This window comes from Mandrillus leucophaeus, unplaced genomic scaffold (assembly GCF_000951045.1).
Source record: "Mandrillus leucophaeus isolate KB7577 unplaced genomic scaffold, Mleu.le_1.0 Scaffold1008, whole genome shotgun sequence".
Lineage (NCBI taxonomy): Eukaryota > Metazoa > Chordata > Mammalia > Primates > Cercopithecidae > Mandrillus > Mandrillus leucophaeus.
This window is the reverse complement of record NW_012098188.1, coordinates 934,469-954,608: the sequence shown is the minus strand read 5'-3', so window position 1 is coordinate 954,608 and position 20,140 is coordinate 934,469. Positions and strand designations below refer to the sequence as shown.

General features: G+C 40.7%; 1 protein-coding gene across 2 annotated transcripts in view; it reads left to right on the top strand.

Moving 5' to 3' along the window:
* The window catches only part of STS (steroid sulfatase (microsomal), isozyme S), a 206,672-nt gene that overhangs the window by 85,034 nt on the left and 101,498 nt on the right, over positions 1–20,140 (top strand). The window lies entirely within an intron of this gene.

Genomic DNA, 20,140 nt, shown 5'->3' with positions numbered 1-20,140 from the left:
ATTTCATGCTTTTTTAAAGGCCAAGTAATATTCCATTATGTAGATATACCACATTTCCTATATCCATTCATCTGGTGATGGACACTTAGGTTGGGTCCATAGCTTTGCTATTGTGAATAGTGATGCAGTAAACAAGGGAGTGCAGGTGATATGGTTTGGCTGTGTCCCCACCGCAAATCTCATCTTGAATTGTAATCCAAATTATAATCCCCACATGTTGGGAGAGGGACCTCATGGGAGGTGATTGGATCATGGGGGTGGTCCCCCCATGCTGTTCTCATCGTAGTGAGTGAGTTCTCACAAGATCTGATGGTTTTATAAGGGGCTTCTCCCTACTTCGTTCTGCACTTCTCTCTCCTGTCGCCATGCAAAGAAGGTCTCTCCTTCCCTATCACCTTCCACCATGATTGTGAGTTTCCTGAGACCTCCTCAGCCATGTGGAACAGTGAGCCAGTTAAACCTCTTTCCTTTATAAAGTACTCAGTCTCAGATATTTCTTTCTTTTTTTTGCGGGGGGGGACAGAGTCTCACTTCTTCACCCAGGCTGGAGTGCAATGGCATGATCTCGGCTCACTGCAACCTCCGTCTCCTGGGTTCAAGCAATTCTCCTGCCTCAGGCTCCCAAGCAGCTGGGATTACAGGCACATGCCAGCACACCTGACTAATTTTTGTATTTTTAGTAGAGATGGGGTTTCATCATGTTGGCCAGGCTGGTCTCAAACTCCTGACCTCAAGTGTTCTGCCTGCCTCAGCCTCACAAAGATATTTCTTATAGCAGTAAGAAAACGGACTAATATAGGAGGACTTCCTTTGACACATTGATATATTTCCCTTTAGATAAATACTCAGTAGTGGGCTTGCTGGATCATATGGCAGTTCTAGTTTTAGTTTTTTGAGAAGTCTCCATACTGTTTTTTATAGTGGCTGTACTAGTTTACATTTTCACCAACGCAGGTCACCTGCTGGTCATCTAATTACCAAAGCAATTTTTACAGAATTCTTCTACATCTTTTTATTTATAGATCATCACAACTGTCTGTACCAATTTATGACCCCTGAAAAAGGAGCAGCAATTATGAGACAGCTTGTTCAGGGGAAGGAGCTCAGTGTACAGGTTAGGGCTTCCCATCCTTGTCTTCCTATGACAGATACCCAGGCTGATTACCATGTCTATGGAATACCTTTAACACAGAGGGTTAACTAGCTTGCTACAGTGGGAGGTAAGAATAACAATAGCCTGGCCATCCACTGATCCTGGAAAATGCTCATCCACGGAGCAGCTGAGCCAAGATGGTTTGAGCTATCTTTGTCTTGTTTCGTCATCTGGTTGTTAAATCCCAGAGGCCCTCTGATATTGACAGCGCAGATGCTGATGTGTATTGAATGTGTGGAAGCACTTCACACCATTCCCAAGTCCCTTGCTTTCTCTACTCCTCAAACTTGTGTGTATTTTATTTTCTCTCCTTTTCTACCTGCTGCCCATGGTTTCATCCTGCCTGATTTCCCCCATGACATAACCCCTGGTTATCAAATGCTGGAAAGTCAGATGAGATGGGAATGCTCTATGATGTTTCATCCAGGGGACCCTGGAAAATGCTAATATCGAAAACCTGTCGTGACCAAAGCTTCCTGTGAGGTCTCTGGAAAAACTCTGGGCACAGAGATGCCCTCGGGGGCAGAATAACACTTTATTATTGTCTCCAGTACTGGTCCTCAAAGAACTCTCACAGGAGACTGAATTCTGCCCAGAGCTCCTTTCCTGCATGTCCCAGACATCCACCATCATTTCCTTCTAAGGCCAGACTGAGTGACTCTGTTGCCGACATGCAAGGAAAGGGACTTCTCTTGGTTTAACAGGAAAGGAAATAGAGGGACACAGCAAATAAAAGGGTGGTGGAGCTGTAGGACTGGGACAGAGACTGTATGGGAGAGCAGATGTTGGCCAAGGAGGGAAAATTGACGCTCCAGTCAGAGGCAGCTCTGAACTCTCTTAGCTCACTGTCATTCTTAAGGCAGTCTCTGGGAACCTTGGCTTCTTTAAAACACTCCCCCTCTGAAATCTGTGACCCAACCATTGACTTCAAACTTCAGCATCCTTTAGGCAGTGGGAGGATGTAAAGACTATCCTCATCCTCACGGGGACTTTATTGTTCTTGAATGTGATCCTTCACAGGAGAAAGAAAAAGTCTTAGGCTCATCCTGTGTTAAGTATCAAAGTTTCAATATATGTTTCTAGATGTGTTTTTTTTTTTCTTACAAAATCCTTCTATAATTCGCTATTATCAGTGAAGAGGTCATTTAAACATAGCCTTCTAAACCTCTTCTTCAAATCCCGCCATCATGAACCATCGCACTGTTCTACAGTGCCAAGAACTCTCCAAATATGGTGGCCTCTTAACATGCCAGAGGTGAATGTTTTCAGATTCCCCAGAACGTTTAGGACCACTATGGAACACAGTCCTCTCCATCAAATTTGGTACCTTGTAAATAAATGAAAATATTAGGTAAGCTGTGATGAGTGGTTCATAGCAAAGCATTTGGATTTGGAGGTTGGGTCGAGGTCTTGGATCTGAGCAAGAGAGAAATGGCTCCTTCCACATGGTAGCTTTGTGGTGAGCACCATTTATATCTTGCCTCAGGGAGAGCACAAATATTACACATAATGGACCTTCTGGATCTCATTGGAGAGGTTAAAACCAAAATTGCAACAGAAGTATCCTACCTATGACAGCACTCAAGTGTATCCCAAGTTCATACATTTACTAAACTAACAGGGATAAGGAGCTTACACCAAGGTAACAAGCATTGTTACAATTAATTCCAGTTGCTTTGGTCTGTGGTATGCACTTATGTTTGAAACCTTGAACCTTCAGGAAAACTGTTTGAAAAATATTTAGTTAGCCGGGTCCATTGGCTCACACCTGTAATCCCAGCTCTTTGAGAGGCTAAAGTGGGAGAATCATGAGCCCGGGAGTTCAGGACCAGCCTGGGCAACATGGCAAGATCCCATCTTTACAAAAAAATTTTTAAATATTGGCCAGAGAGACACAGTGACTTGTGCCATTGGTCTCAGCTACTTGGGTGGGAGGATTGCTTGAGCCCAGGAGGTTGAGGCTGCAGTGAGCTGTGATCATGCCACTGCATTCTAGCCTGGGAAACAGTGAGACCCTGTCTCAAATAAAAATTAGTCTTCTGAAAAGTATAGGGAAATTAAAGGAAATTGAAGTCATAGCAGAGATATCCAGTGTTGGTTATTACACATTTGTGAATGCGAATGTGCTAGCTCTTTTTGTGTTCTGGTTCCTTTTACCTTGTTTTATATATAACCTTTAGATAAGCTTTGAATTAGACAAAACATGTTCACCTTTTTTTCAGCAAGAATGTTTTTCTATAATATATATTTATTGGAAAATACCCAAATAATGAAATCTGTTATTTAATTTAATATAACTTTATATTCTAAATTATGGCCAATTTGTTTCCAAGTATTTATCCTATTACATTTACCTAATTATTTTATTTTAATTGTTTACCTAGATTATTTATGAAGACTGTGATAGTTATGATTTAAAGTTATGAAACCGCCATTGCAAAATTATAACTGAGACAGTGAAAAAAGATTTGACCTAACTGACTCCATCTGGCTCTTAACCTCCAAGCTGTCCTTGTTCATTCCTGGGCATAGGTCAAACTAACTTTGGCAGGAACTTAGTTTATAGATTAGCTTTGAAACAGAGATGATAACAGCCCTTTCCCAAAACAAACCTCCTTACTGCCTGTGGACTAGACTGCCTAAAGCCACAAGATTAGAAGTTAGGGTAATTTTACTGAATAATTCAAGATGTAGCTATTTTCATTAAACCAATATCAATGTCTTATTTATTAAAAATTACACAAGCAAAGACCATTCTGTTTTGGGCTGGGTTTTTAGTTTTTAACCCCTATGCCAAAATTTGGCACCTTATAGTATTTGACAGGGATAAGTATGACATTGCTTAATTAATAAATGCAAACAATACATGCTGACAATTCTTAAGAAATTTCTAATATTACTTACCAATAATTTTAAAGCTAGCTTATTTATTAAAGGTTTTACTTAAGTTATATCAACTTGAAAAAGCATTTGACTAGTCCTTTTTTTCCTGATAAAGTATTCAAGTGCTTTTATTTTTCTTCAAGCCAATTAATTAGAGCTCTTTTATATATTTTTAGTAGTGAAACATTGTGTACACAACGCATAAATACATAGACGCATTAGGTATGCAAATAGAAGTACATTTTATAGATCCATAAAGACCATTCTTTTTTTCTTTTTCTATCTTAGACTTTCAGATTCTTGATAACCTGTTTTATAGCCCTAGGTGGTTGTCAGCTAAATAGCCTTAAAATTGCATGTTAAAGGAAACCACTCAAGTAAAAATCAAACAGCAAATTTACATCATAAGGTAGAGAGAGAAAAGGTCTGGTGTTGCTAGAGGGAGATCCTTTTATTTTTCTTTGAGCAAATTAAACATAAAATTACACAAATCTATTATATGATTGCATAAGGAGACCAATTTTATTTAGATAAGGACTATCTATATTTTAACTAGATTTCTCAACTCTGGGCAGAACCCCCCCAAAAAACCAAAGTTTTGCTCAAAAAAAAAAAAAAAAGACAAGTTCTTAGGAGAGAAAAACAAAACAACAAAACATGAAGGCCTTTTAAATACAAACATGCACACACACACACACACACACACTTTTTGTTGTTGTTGTTAGTAGAGACGGGGTTTCACCATGTTGACCAGGCTGGTCTTGAACTCCTGGCCTCAAGTGGTCCACCCACCTCAGCCTCCCAAAGTGCTGGGATTACAGGTGTGAGCCACCAGGCCTGGCCTCAACATGTTTTAAAGTTCATCTGTGTTATTGCATATTGCAAGATTTCTTCATTTTGTAAGGTTAAGAATATTGCAAGAATAATACTGTAAGAATAATATTGCATTGTATGTTGTGATGGTTAATTTCATGCATCAACTTGACTGAGCTAAGGAATGCCCGGATAGCCAGTAAAGCATTATTACTGAGTATGTCTGTGAGGGTGTTTGTGGAAGAGATTAGCATTTGCTTATTTTTTATTTTTATGGATTTAGGAGTACAAGTGCTGTTGTGTTGCATGAATATATTGTGTCGTGAAGTCTGGACTTTTAGTGTACCCATTGCCCCCATCATCCAAATAATATACATTGTACCCAATAAGTAGTATTTTCTCCTTCACTGCTTCCCACACTCCCATCTTCAATAGTCTTCAATGCCTATTATTCCACTCTGTCTGTGTGTACTCATTGTATACCTCTCACTTGTGAGTGAGAACATGAGCTTTTTTACTTTTGTTTCTGAATCATTTCACTAGGGAACGTTTTCTTTGCTGTGGTAAAGTTCCTGTTATGTGAGTACATTGTTTACATGTCTTTTGCAGCAACATGGATGAACTGTCCTCCAGTTTCATCCATGTTGCTGCAAAAGACATGAGCCCATTCTTTTTTATGGCTGAGTAGTATTCCATGGTGTGTGTGTATACACACAATGTGTGATATATATATATATAGCACATTGTTTATATCCAATCATCATTGATGGACATTTACATTGATTCCATCTCCTTAGCTCCAAGTAGATTCAGAGAAAAAGCATCAGATTATAGAGGCATAAACATCAAAGGGTTTTAGACATGATAGGAGCCTTTTTATTGTACAGCTGTAGAAACAGAGACTTGCAAAGAATGGGTGACATGTCCAATGTTGACAGCTAGTTAGCAGCAGCACTAGGATGGCAGCTGCCATCTCTGGATCCATTGCTCAGTGTCCTCCCCTCCATCTCATGATGCATCAACTGGAGCAATAACAGAGAAGGGGGAAAATAAGGAGAAAGCCAGGAGTGGTTGCTGACACCTGTAATCCCAGCTACACAGGAGGCCAAGGTGGGAGGATTTCATGACTCCAACAGTTTGTGATAAACCTGGAGTACATAGCGAGAACCCATCTCTACAAAAATGTTTTTAAAAATTAGCTAGGTGTGGTGGTGCATGCCTGTTGTCCCAGCTACTCAGGAGGCTAAGGCAGGAGGATTGCTTGAGCCGGGGAGTTCACGGCTGCAGTGAGCTGTGATCATACCACTGTGCTCCCATCTGGGTGACAGAGTGAGACCTTATCTCTAAAAAATTTTTTTTTTAATTTAAAAAATTAAAAAATCAGCAGGAGCCAATAGAATCTTTACACATGCAACATTTAGTGTGCCCCAAACCCTTCTAAAGACTTCAAATGTAAACAAATAGGTTAGGCAAGATTTACTTTTTGAAACATAATTTTTATAATTAGTATTTTATTAATACTCTGTATATTATAATGAATTTAACTATGCTAGGTATAATTGATTGTATTGAAACGATAGAAACAGATTCGCTAAATCAGTAAAATGTGAACATTTATTTTAGAAAAATCACAAGTGATTTAAATAGGTATTTAAATCTATAGAAAAGTCTGTTTAGACACAATTTCAGAATGGGTTTTTGCTGTCCTCATGTCAGACTATTTTTCTTTATCGATTTAAAACAGGACCTTTGTTGGATAGTAGCACTTTGTGAATCAAATTTCACCACTGTACATACCTTGGATTGAACAAAGCTGCTTTTCTTCTAAAAAATATTGTTTGTCGGGCAAATTTTTCTCTGTTTTTAATAAGCCTTCTTCCCTGTCGTGCAAATAGATCAGGAACATTTTCTTTGCTGTGGTAAAGTTTCGGTTATATAAGCACATTGTTAATTTTCTTTTAATGAACAAATTTAATATAATTACATCTCTAGTTATAAAAATGTTCCTTTGTCTCTCTCCTTCCTAATAATGCTGTTCTAGGAATAGCTACTTTCTCCACAAAAAAGAAAATTTCATGCTCTTTTGCCAAATTAACTTTGTTCAGAAAAATAATTTTTAAAGGGAAAATTACGCAGTTTTTCAGAAGTTAAGGTACCGTGTTCTTCATATTTTGGAGTGGAGCAGCTTTATTTAATTTTTAAATACTTTTATGTCAACTGACTCTGTTTCAATTTTGTGAAACCGCTTTATCAATACCTTGTTCTAAGCCAGGCTTGTAGGAAAGAAAAAGCAAAGTCCAATTACTTCTGCTGGTAATAATTTATATGCAGTGGGATTTTAAGTGGCTCTTTTTGTTTTTTGAGACCGAGTCTCTCTCACTCTGTCGTCCAGACTGGAGTGCTGTGTCACTGTTTTTGAGACCGCGTCCCTCTCACTCTGTTGCCCAGGCTGGAGTGCTGTGTCACTATCTCAGCTCATTGCAACCTCCACCTGCCAGCCTCAAGCAATTCTCCTGCCTCAGCCTCCCGAGTAGCTGGGACTGCAGGCATGTGCCACCACGTCCGGCAGATTTTTTGTACTTCTAGTAGAGATGGGGTCTCACCATGTTGACCAGGCTGGTCTCAAACTCCTGACCTCAAGTGATCCACCTGCCTTGACCTCCCAAATTGCTGGGATTACAGGTATGAGCCACCCTGACTGGCCTTAAGTGGCTCTTAACAAACTTAAATTTTTCACACCTTCTTAATTGGGCTAGATGGTATTTCTCATCCTAGTCCTGATAATATCTACCCCCGGGCACATTTTGGAGGTATAATGAATGATATGCTGTCACACTGAGCTAACCAAAATCATTTTATGATTCAGAGATTAATATAGACACGAAAAATTATTAATGGGCTTTTATCCTATTAGGTTCAATTTCAATAAAATGGTCTGCACCTGAACTAACCCTTTCACCACATAGCATAGAAAATGGAAATGAATCTTCTCCAAGGAGCACACACACACACACACACACAGAGATATATGTGTGTGTGTGTGTGTGTGTGTGTGTGTGTGTATAATGGATGCCTTCTATGGTGGCATCTTGGTGTGGAACGAATTCATAATCTTAATCCTCCAATATTTTTAATTGTTCCCTACCCAGCTAATGGGACCAGTATCTTTCCAAGGGGCAAGGCTGAAGTCATCATTGATTGTTGCCTCTTTCTGACACTTCACATCCAGGCAATTACCAGCTTGTGTTGATTGTGTCTAAAATCGGCTCAGTTCTCTCCAGTTCTCTCCCGCCTGCCCCTGTGCTAGTCTGGACCAGCTTCCTTGGGGGGCTATGACCATTGTCGTGGGATCCACTCCAGTTTATGCGCAACCCTTCTGCCAGGGAGCAACCAGAATGCCTGCGGGAGTGTAACAAAACCATGCCTGTCACCCCTCGTGTCCTCAATCTCTGCTTCATCACTTCTGAATAAAGATAAATGCCCCCAACCTAAAATAAAAGAAAGAAAAAAGGTAAATGCCCTCCATGTCTGATCATGATGATTTATCCTGACCTCTCCTCCACCTCACAGTCAGAGTTTTGCATGGAAAAAATAACCAACCAATCAATGCACACAGTTTGTAGGAATACTGCAACATCAGCAACTTATACAATAATGATAGAAAACAAAGAACACGGAGAGAAACACACCCATATTACCTGAGTGGCTTTCTGAGTGACTGGTTGATGTTTTCTCTTTTGTACATTTATAATACTAAAAATACAACAAAACATTTATTTAAAAAAATCAATTTTTGTGTACAAAAATCACAAAGTGCAATAGTCCAAAGTAGATCTCTAAATAGCTAGTTTTTTTGGTGAGCTTTTAGTTAGTGCTCATACAGAGCCTGAATTTTGCTCTATTTAATCTCTTTTTTAGCCATTTCCCTTAGGGCTACCCTAAATGCCCTTTTCTAATTCAGGTGCTTTCAACTTTCAGTTATAAAACAAAAATTCATTTTTACATGGTTGCTGAGCTGAGACTTGTGTCCTTAAATTGCTTATATAAATTCTGAGACTCATTACTAATGAAACATGTTCTTAAAATAAATTCAACATGACATTTCAGAGCTGCTGTCCTGGGGAGCTTTTTTCCCGTCCTCACTGACAACATTGAACTCCTCACCTCAAGCTATTGGAGTTATCTACTACTGTGTAACAAATTACCCCAAAACTTAGCAGCTCAAAGCAACTCGCGTTTGTTATCTCATTGTTTCTGTGGGTCAAAAATCCAGGCATAGCTTAGCTGGATCCTCCTCAACTTCTAGGTCTCTTTCAGGCTACTTCAGGTGCCATGGCTGTGGTCTCATCTGTGGTTCAAAAGTGGCAGGATCTCTTCCCAAGCTCATTCAGATAGTTGTAGGCAGGACTTAGTTCCTTGCAGGATGTTCACCTGAAAGCCTCATTTTTTTGCCACCTGTTGGCTGGACACTTCTCTCTTTTTCTTATAACATGGGTCTCTCCACAATGGCCACTTACTTCATCCACAGCCAGCAAGCAATATCTAGTTTGCCAGCAAGATAGAAGTCATAATCTTTTACAACCCAATCACGGAAGTGACATCTCATCACTTTTTCCATATCCTACTCATTGGAAGTAAATCACTAGGTCTAGCCCATACTCAACAGGTGGGGAATGTATCAGATGTGAATACCAGAAAGGAAGTCACTGGGGCCACTTTTAATTGGCCGACCACACTTTTGTTCAAAACTCTACTACTGTACTTATTATACTCTACATAACATTTTATTATTAATAATTGTACTTTAAATAATAAGAACTTGATAAGTTAATAGTAACTTAATATTATTAAATAACTATAATGAACAACTATGGCCTCTTACTATGATTCCCTTGCTGAATCAGTAAGTACTAAGAACCCAGAAGGAGAGACCCTGTCTCTATAAAAAAAAATAAAAATAAAAATTAGCTGGTCATGGTGCTGTGCCCTTGTAATCCCAGCTACTTGGGAGGCTGAGGTGGGAGGATTACTTGAGCCTGGGAGGTTGAGGCTGCCGTGAGCCGTGATCACGCCACAGCACTCCAGCCTGGGTGAAAAAGTGATACCCTGTCTCAAAATAAGTAAATTAATTAATTAATAAAAATAAAAAAGGCCCTAAGTGTGTAGTTTTATCCTCAAAATAATACTTGTATTATTATTCCTCTCTTACAGAAAAGAAAACAAGCTAAATATATAGCTTGTGGTTTCACTGCTAGCAAGCAGGGGAGAGAGAATGAAAACCTGAATAGCAGAAACTGCATTTCTGACTCCACTGCCCACTTTAGTGGGTTTTGTACTTGTGGGTTTCCTCATTTGACCTGTTAGAGTCTTGCAGGGTGACTGTGTGTCTCATACAATCATAGAACCACCATAGGACTGCTATAATGTCATCTTTCTAGGTTTTGCCCTGTGTTTGTGGAATTGAAATGGATTTGGTTGAATTGTCAGTGAATTGCTTTCCACTGGAAAGGTGTAGCTAGACTAAAGTGATCCTAATAAGTTACATTTGTCTAGCACTTTATTATTTTGGAAACATTTCTGGGAGTCAGGTAGGGCAGGGTCTTGCTCTGTCACCCAGAGTAGAGTGCAGTGGCACAATCATAACTCACTGCAGCCTCAAACTCCTGGGCTCAGGCCATCCTCCTGTCTCAGCCTCCTGATTAGCTGGGACTACAGGCATGTGCCACCACACCCAGCTATTTTTTAAATTCTTTGTAGAGATGGGGTCTTGCTATGTTCCTCAAGCTGATCTTGAACTCCTGAGCTCAAACAATTCTCCTGCCTTAGCCTCCCAAACTGCTGGGATTACAGGTGTAATCTACTGCATCTGGTTGCATTTTGGAAACCTTTTATTGCTAGTATCCCAAGTGACTCCCCCATGGTCAAGGTGACATCTTAGGGTGATGTGCAGAAGAGTGATTCACAAGGAGAACATGCCTCCTAAAGACTCATAGCTGGTGGCCTGAGATGAGGCCAGAGCTCTGACTCTTATTTTTCCTCTCATTCTGCTAGTTCTTGACAAGCAGAGAATAAAAGCCACCAAAAAGAGAACTAAGGAGAGTTAGGAATGAGAGAGTAGCTGCAACAAAAACAGAGACTATCACATTCCCTGGGTTGGTTATCTTTCAGGAAGAATCGTGGTGATCTGCGTTTGCTTTTTATGAAAGGGGGAGATCCCGAAAAGGGAGGGAGGTGAGAGGACTACTGGAAGTAGGTCAGGGGAGAGAGAGATAAGTTTGTTTCCCTGGCTGGGAGCGGTGGCTCATGCCTGTAATCCCAGCACTTTGGGAGTCCGAGGCGGGTGGATCACTTGAGCTCAGGAGTTCGAGACCTGCCTAGCCAACATGGTGAAACCTCATCTCTACTAACAAAATAAATAAATAAATAAATAAATAAATAAATAAATAAATAAATAAAAGATTAGCCAGGTGCGGTGGCAGGCACCTGTAATCCCAGCTAATCGGGAGGCTAAGGTAGGAGAATCGCTTGAACCCGGGCGTCAGAGGCTGCAGAGAGTTGAGATCACACCACTCCACTCCAACCTTGGCAACAGAGTGAGACTCTGTCTAAGAAAAAAAGAAGAAGGGTATGGCTCCCAATGACCAATGTGTAGGAGTAAGGATTCTTTGGGGTTCAGACAGGCAAGGAACACGATGCTGTTGTGCAGAGTATAACTCCTGATAAAAATGTAAGGTAGCAAAAGATTTGCCACATGGACAAGTGACAGAATAAGCAACTTAGAAGGCATGAGAAGAAGGAATGCTTGCAGCCTAACGTTTTCCTTGAAGAGCCTTTTTGGAGGTGGTTGCCTATGTGCATTGGAATTTAAGGGCTTCCATAGCTTGCGAAAGTATATTATACCTGAGAAACATTGTCTGTTAACATTGGAGGTGCACTTGTGGGTACAAATGAGAAATTTGCACCTACTCAAATGGTTTGGCATTTCCAAATCCTTTGGTAGATGCTGGTCTGCCTACATATAGGAGCAGAGGGAATGAACTGCGATTCTGTTATGTCCAGAAGGTGAAAATTCGACAGATGATAGGGTGGGTAACATGCTAGCACTAACTCAGCGGATTCAGCTGGAGGCAGTTGTGTTCCCCAGAGGACATTTGGCAATATCTGGAGGACATTTTTTATTTCACAACTACGGGAGAACAGAGAAGTTGGGGACAGCATCCTGTTGGGGTTTAGTGGGTAGAGGCCAGGGATGGTGCTAAACATCCTACAATGCACAGAACAACCCCGCTCCCCACCAATAAAGACTCATCCAGTCCACATGTCAATAGTGTTGAGGCTGAGAAACACTATTAACAAAATCTGAGGTCCGTAAGTCAAATATCAACTCATGATAAAAACGTGTTCCCATGTTATTTTTTTCACACAGGAGAAATTAGTTAAGAAGTAGGTAAAGCAGTTACAGTGCTTGGTACATACTAAGCACTCGAAAAGCTGTTATTTTAAAATAAGAGAAGCTATGTATTTATTTCCTGTATGAAGTGAAACAGGAACCTAGTAATGAAGCAGAGACACAGAACACAGCCTCCTGGCTCTAGCCTTCTCTGATATGAATGCTATATGTTGCACTCTTATGGGGACAGGAGGTTATTAAACTCACTCTTTTGCAAATTCCTGGTATTAGTTATGGATTTGTAAGCCATTAAATCTACTTAGGGACCCCGATGCTCCAACCCTGAGCTTTTCATGGGCATTATTAATGGTGTTTTCAGTTATCTTAAAAATCTCTAGTGTGTCTCACTCTTCATATTTAAAGACGGATGCTAATTTTTGAACCTTCTCTGTGCCCCGTAAAACCTTCCAACCATTTAAAAAATAGTGCATGGCCCTGCTTAATTTCCTCTCTGGTTGAACTGGCATGAGGGCCTTTTAATTAAACAGAATAAACATACATTTTTGATTTAATGTGGCTTTCTTTGATACTTGCTTAACCAGTCCCTGCTCACATGGTGTCTACAGTCTAATTAGGAAGGGGAACAATAATCTGATCTCAGATTTACAACCCTTCTCTGTCATTATTTATTCATTTGCCTAGTCCACAAATAGTGACTATTTATGTGTGCCAAGCATGAGAGAGGATGGTAGGTACATAGCCAGGAGGCACTTAGACTTCTTCCTGGCTGCAAAATGCTTCCAGTGCAGCAGGGAAGCTTAAACACAAAATAACTAAAACTGCACTTGCTTGTATCATTAGTGCTGAGAAAGAAATGCACAGTGATAAGAAAAGGGGAACTTCCTCCCATGCAAGGAATCTGAGACGGTGTCCCCAGATAAGTCATATGCAAGCTGGGGATGGGGGCTAAAGATTGGCCTCTCCAAATTATCTCTGCCCTTCTCTTATTCTTCAGCCTTTCCTCACCTCACTCCAATATGAGGTCCATTGTTAGGATCGCAGTGTTGAAGGTAGGAGAGTTCACCCTTCATAACATTCACCCAGCTGTTTAAACAGAAGCATGCAGCACTTGTACAGATATATTTGCTCATATTTGCAATTTCTCTGTCACAGATGTGGGGCTGGAGCCTGATTTTGCCAGCCAAAGAATTAACAGATGTTGAACGCAATGAAGAATTGTCTCAAAATGGCTGCTCCAAGAAAGGGATAGTGTTTCTAATAAAAAGAACATTTGTTAGAGCACACATCGTCTTGAGCCTAGCCTTAGAAAACCTGTTCACAAGATAAGCCATTGTTCACTCTTTGTTACCAAGTTTGTGTTTGAGGAGTTAAGATTTGGGAGAGGCTTTCAACTTAGCTGTGGGTCCTGCCCAGCACAGTGTTCGCAGTCTGCAAGGAAGGTAGCAGGGTATTGCATGGGATTTTATGTTAATGATGTTTAAGGGATGATAATTCTCACCCAGGAAGGAGATGATCCATCAGTTACACTCTCAGTCTGTGTCTTAGGCCAGCGTGAAGCCATCACAGATCTTTAGCTGCAAAATAATAATTTTATGATGAGATAAGGGGTAGTTTTATTTCTGCCCTATTTTAAAAGAGAAAAGATGCAAGGCCTATGCCAAGGACTAAATCATTTCATTCCAGACTTTGTATAGAATTCATGTCAAATGAATGTCATAAATTATAAATAAAACATAAGTGTGTCACATAAAATAATTCTATGGTAATAGTTAATGACAGAGCTGAGCTGAATCATCTAAATATAGCAAGTGTGTGTGTGTGTGTGTGTGTGTGTGTTTTCATATAAACATTTTCCTCTCTCATAGAAAGTGAATGTGACCATCAAACACATCCTTGAATTCTAGAATTAGTCCCATGGACTTAAGTCTCCCAAGGAGATAAAAGTGGAGAGACTTAAAACAAACAAAAAACTCTTTTGCCCTATTTATTTGAATAAATAAGAGTAAGATAGTCAATCACTCAATCACTTTGCAAAGTTTAGTAATCTAACTGAATAACAAAAGTACCAACTCAATGTAGATAAGAAGAATTGAGTGGATCAGGAGGGAGAGAGGTGATTGACTATGATTAGTACTGTCATGTGTGAAGGAAGTACCCCCAGACTGCCGGTCACATAGCTTCCCACATTTACTCTGTCTTCTTTAAAAAATATCATGCTTCTCAAAATACTTCACATTCTAAGAGTGCAGCTGTGAGAACATAGAGTTGATGATTGTATGGAACAACTGTATAGGATGTTGTAAGAAAAAATACTTCTCTTGGAGCTAAGAGGAAAACATAGTTGACACTGAGTTCTCTCTCATTACTGAATGTCTACTGTCTCACACCAGCTTCCTCTTTTGCTGTAATGGAGTAGTATTCAAGCAGGGGAAATTTTTGTCTCCCCTTCTCCCAGCAATGGCTGGTAGAGTCTGGAGACATCTTTGGATCTCATAACTGAGGGGAGTTATACATGCTACTGGCATATAGTGGGTAGAGGCTAGAGATGTGCTGAATATCCTCCAATGCACGGGACAGGCCCCGACACTAACAAATCATCCATCCCCAAATGTCAATAGTGCAGAGGTTGAGAAATCCTGGTTTAATACCATTCATGACCTGTAATGGAACCCATTATCCTGGGTAATTTGCATTTGTGTGTACTCCTTTACTAAGGCTCAATTAAGTGATTTAGTGAATATTTATTCACTCACAGGGCCATGGGGGAGAACTGCTAAAGAAAATTGAGGGATTATAAATACTTAATGGGAAGACAAGGTGAACACACATGAAAACAAACCCAAAAAATTCTACTTCAAAATGTTGTTGATTTTCTCCGAACCCTAATTATATGTATTCGATCAACATTTGCAGTGCATACCCTTTGTCTGTTTTTGCAAACTGTCAATTCAGATAATATAGTATCTCAGTGAATTGTTGCCACAATAATGTCATGTACCAATTCTCTCCCAAGCTCAATAGATTAACACAACAGTGTATATTCTCACTGGTTTGTTTGTTGGCTGAAACAAACAAGCACCAGCCTGCCTGTTGGGCTGCGTCTGCTACAAATGCATTTATTCTGGGGCTCAGGCTGAAAGGGAGGTAGCACATACTAGAGAAAGAGCTTCTTGTGGTGATGGCAAAAGTACAACAGGACCAAGCTAAACATGCAAGCATAACATCTCTGTTTCTCTCATATCTGATAGCATCCCATTGGCTAAGACAAATCAACATGGTTGAGCTCCAAATCAAGGCAGAACAAGTATACTGTGGTCTCTGTAAGGCCAATGCAAGATACGTGGCCTCACTGAATACCAGTGGGTCAGAGAAAGGATTGCATTATTTTAACTAATAAGTTCATTTTATTATTTCCATTTCAAATTTAACATTATAAGAATTTTTCTTAACTTGTTTTTTTGATTTATTTCTATTTATAATTGTGACAAAATACACATAACATAAAATTTTCCATCTTAACCATTTTTAAGTGGAATTAAGTATGTTCACACTGTTTTGCAGCCATCACCACTATCCATCTCTAGAATCATTTTCATCTTGCAAAACTGAAACTCTGTATCTATTAAATAATCATTCCAAATTCCCCTGGGATGGAGAACTTCTTTAAAAAAAATAATTACCACCCATTTTTAATGGGAACAAAGCTTATTTTTATAGACATAATTGGCATATAGCATGCATTTATAGTTGTCAGCCCAACCTATGCCTAAGGTGTATTCTATCCAGGATACAGACATGTCTTCAGACCCAAGGTGGAAGCTCCACAAAAGTCTGTTTTACTGAGATAAAGAAGCCTATTGGGAAGGGATTCGTTCCAAGTTTAGTCCGAGAAGCAATATGGGTCACAGCCAGGGAGCCTGCATTAGAAAAATGGGTTGACATTCAGACCCATGTCCATCAATCACTCAGCAGGGAAGTCTACCTAATTCTCAGGTTCCAAGCAGTAGTAGGTTAATCGAAGGGGGAAAAAAGTGAAGTGTGCTTTTACTGAAATCTACATGGAATGTTAGGAGCTTAGGGCATCAGCAGCATATAACTGGCAGCTTCAGGAGTGACCAGTACAGGAGCCAACCAGCTGGCAGCAGGAGGGGCTTTAGCAGTGTTAAATCCTGGAGCCCATGAGACGGAGCTCAGTATCCTTATCATCAGCCACCAGTGGTGGGACTCAGACTGGGTGGGCAGTGGTTGTGAGGTCCTTTAGGCAAGACCTGTTTCTATCAGCAGGAGCAGGAGGCATCACTACAGAGCCCTGGGAAATGACAGGCATTATTCAGTAGCCAAGGGAACTGCTCGAGTAATTAGAAAAGCACTGAAGTCTCCACCATGTGGAATGCTGAAAAACCCTAGAAATACTGGGTTCCAGGGACAATCTGAGAGAGAAGAGCCATAAGGAGTCCTGGGTGCTAGTCTAGAAACCACAGCTTGCTATGAGTATGACTAGGGCAATTCATTGAATCTCTCTGGGTCTTTGTTTTCTCTCCTGAAAGTAAGAGAATTGGGATACATGATTTGCCTGGTCTTTTCTAACTGATATTATATTACCTGAATGGATGTTGTTATATGATCTCAAGACAGGCTTTACATTCATGCCAGGTTTTGGTTGTAGAAAGTCTGTATTCTTTATTTAATTGATTAATTAATTAGAAGGAGTCTCACTCTGTCAACCAGGCTGGAGTACAATGGCGCCATCAGAGCTCGCTGCAGTCTCGAACTCCTGGGCTCAAGCAATTCTCCTGCTTCAGCCTCTCAAGTAGCCGAAACTACAGACATGCACCACCACGCCCAGAAAAATTTTAAATTTTTTTGTAGAGATAGGAGCTTACATATTTCCCAGGCTGGTCTCAAACTCCTGACCTCCGCCAATCTTCCCTCCTCAGCCTCCCAAAGCACTGGGATTATTGGTGTGAGCCACCATTACCAGCCAATCTCTCTGAGTCTTTGTTTCCCCATCTGAAAATAAGAGAATTGGGATGCATGATTTGCAAGAGCTTTTCAAACTGAAGTTATATTATCTGAATGTTGTGATTTGCTCTCAAGCCAGCCTCTAAGTTCATGCCAGCTTTTGGTTGTGTAAAGCCCATAGTCTTAAACCATGCTTTAAAAAAAAAAAAAAAAAAAGAAGGAAAGAAAAGAAACAGGCAGTTTCTCATTTCTTTCCAAGCATAAATATTAGCTTAAGCATTAAGATAGACAAGGTCTTTGGCATGATGGCATTGTATAACTGGATTATTTCATGCAGTCTTATTTGAGGAATTCAGTAAGAAGTTACTTTGCATCAGCTTTATCTGTATTTAGCATTTAACCAGATTAAACCGAATTGGGGGCCTTTAGACTCAATGGCAAAAATGGTTTTACATAATAATAGCAGGGTGCTTTTTACATATTCATGATCTCTGTTTGAACATGTTAAATTCAAGATACCAGATACATGTCTGTATGGAGACCTTAATTCAGTATTTGGGCATACAGTCTCTCTGGACATAAAACCTAGGTGTTTCTAAGCATTCATTTGGTATTTAATCTCACCAAGACAGCATGTGTATTTCATAAAGGTAGGGAGGAGATCAGGAAAGCAGAAAGCGTCTTGAGGCTCACAACATTTAAAGTGCAGACTGGACAATGGACACTCAGAAGTGGCGCCAGGCCAGGAAATAAGTTTAGTCGTTGTTTGATTGTTTCTTTGAGTGTTTTGCACCCAGTTAGCCTGCACATTTGTTTAAATTATTAAATTGATGGTCATATAACTGCACATGCAAATCTGTGTGTCTGTCTTCTCTTTAAAAATTGGAAGCTGCTACAAGGGTGACATCCTTTAGGAGGGGTGCAAGCTCTCGGCTGGCAAAGCTCCCTCCCCATATCGATGGCTAAACTCAGGCCATTTCCCATCTCCCATCCAGCCTCTGTAATTATGTGGGGTGTGATCCTGATTCTGAGGTCCATGAATGGGGAAGAACCAGCAAATAGAGACTCAGAAGAAAGAGGGACACAGTAGTAACCTCAGGGAGTGTGTTCAAAGAGGAGCGCATTCCTGAGCAAGGGAATGGCTCACTCTGACAGGTGTTGCTGGAAAGCCAGGGAAGAGATTCTGCCACACCGTGTGCACTGGCCTTGATGCCCAGTGTCCTCAGTGACTCTGGGGGAGCTGTCTGCATGCACCAAGGCTGGTGTGAGGGCAAAAGCAGATGCAGAGTGAGGTCAAGCTCACACGCCAGTTCACACATTGGATTGTCAGTGCTCCCAGATACACGGCGATGAGGGTACAGTGTCAGGAGAGAACAGTTAGGTACACTAAAAGCCCAGACTCCACCACTACACTAGATGCATGTAAAACATCTGCACTGCACCCCCTAATTCTATAAACATTTTTAAAAATTAAAAGTAAATAAAATTAGGCAGTGTATGGTGGCTTATGCCTATAATTCCAGTGCTTTGAGAGGCCAAGGCAGGAGGATCACTTGAGCCCAGTAGTTTGAGACCAGCCTGGGCAACATAGTGAGACCCTATCTCCTCAGTAAACATTGGAAAGAAAGAAATTGCCAGGCCGGGTGGTCCTCACCATCATCTCAGCTACTCAGGAGACTGATGTGGGAGGATCACTTGAACCCAAAAGTTCAAGACCAGCTTGGGTAACATAGTAAGACCCTTGCCTCTAGAAAATAAAAACAAAAAAAAATATTACCCAGGCATGGCAGTGTGCACCTGTCTAGTTCTAGCTGCTCAGGAGGCTGAGATGGGAGAATCACTTGAGCCCAGGAGTTGGAGGCTGCAGTAAGTTATAATCACACCATTGTACTCCAACCTGGGCAACAGAGCCAGAACCCTGTCTCAAATTTTTTAAAATAAAAATAAAATTATTTAATAGAACAAAAAAATTGTTCAATTTCTTTCACTTTACAGTTAAGAAAACTAAGATTCAGAGAACTGATACGATTAACACCTACCCCTGACCCCCCACCTAGAATAAAGGTCATAAAGTTTCTTCCCGGGCCGGTGAGAAAATAAAGGATAAAAATTTCTCCCCAGGCAGATGAGAAACAGAAAGAGAAAGTAGTGAGTTCTGTCTCCTGATGTCAGGGTCAGAGCCGCAGAGACTTGGTTCTGGAAGTGTTTGAGAGTAGGAACCTGGCTCAAGGCTGTGAACCAGGAGCTGGGAGAGGTGTTGCCTACTACTGCCGATGTGAAGACTAGAAGGACATTGATATTGAGTAAGTAAGACCTCAGGCTACCACACTGCACACCTACCTGCCACCTTCCCTTCCAGGGAACCAAGCTAGGCCTCTCTCTGGCTGGGAAACCTGTTGAGCAACCTCCTCATATTTGTTGCCAACATAAGCTCTGGTTCTAAATGGAGAAGCTGTTGCAGGGTGGGGCAGCAAAACCGCAAGAGTGAGAAGAGAGGCAAACAGCAAAATGAAGTAGAAAGCCCACATCCTCCTCAACAAGAGGGGGTAGAACTCAAAGGAAGCAGGCTGCTGGAACACGTACACAGACCTCCATACAAGCAAGACATTGTGTGTGTGTTCAAGCCGCCATCCTCCCCAAAGATTCCTTCACCTGTTATTCTCACAAGGAATGAAATGCAGTGAGGTGAGAGAGTGTTGGGAGGGCAGACATGGATGATGGATGAATTCTCTTCCCTCTGTACGTTTTCCTGCACAGAGAGCTGCCCCAGGCTGTTGACCCCATACACTGAGTTTTGAGAGGTTTCCATGTTTCCTTAGAAAGTTACAGTGCCTTAGAAAGGCACAGTGGTTTAGGCCTGTAATCTTAGCACTTTACAAGGGTGAGGCAGGAGGATTGTTTGTGCCCAGAAGTTCGGG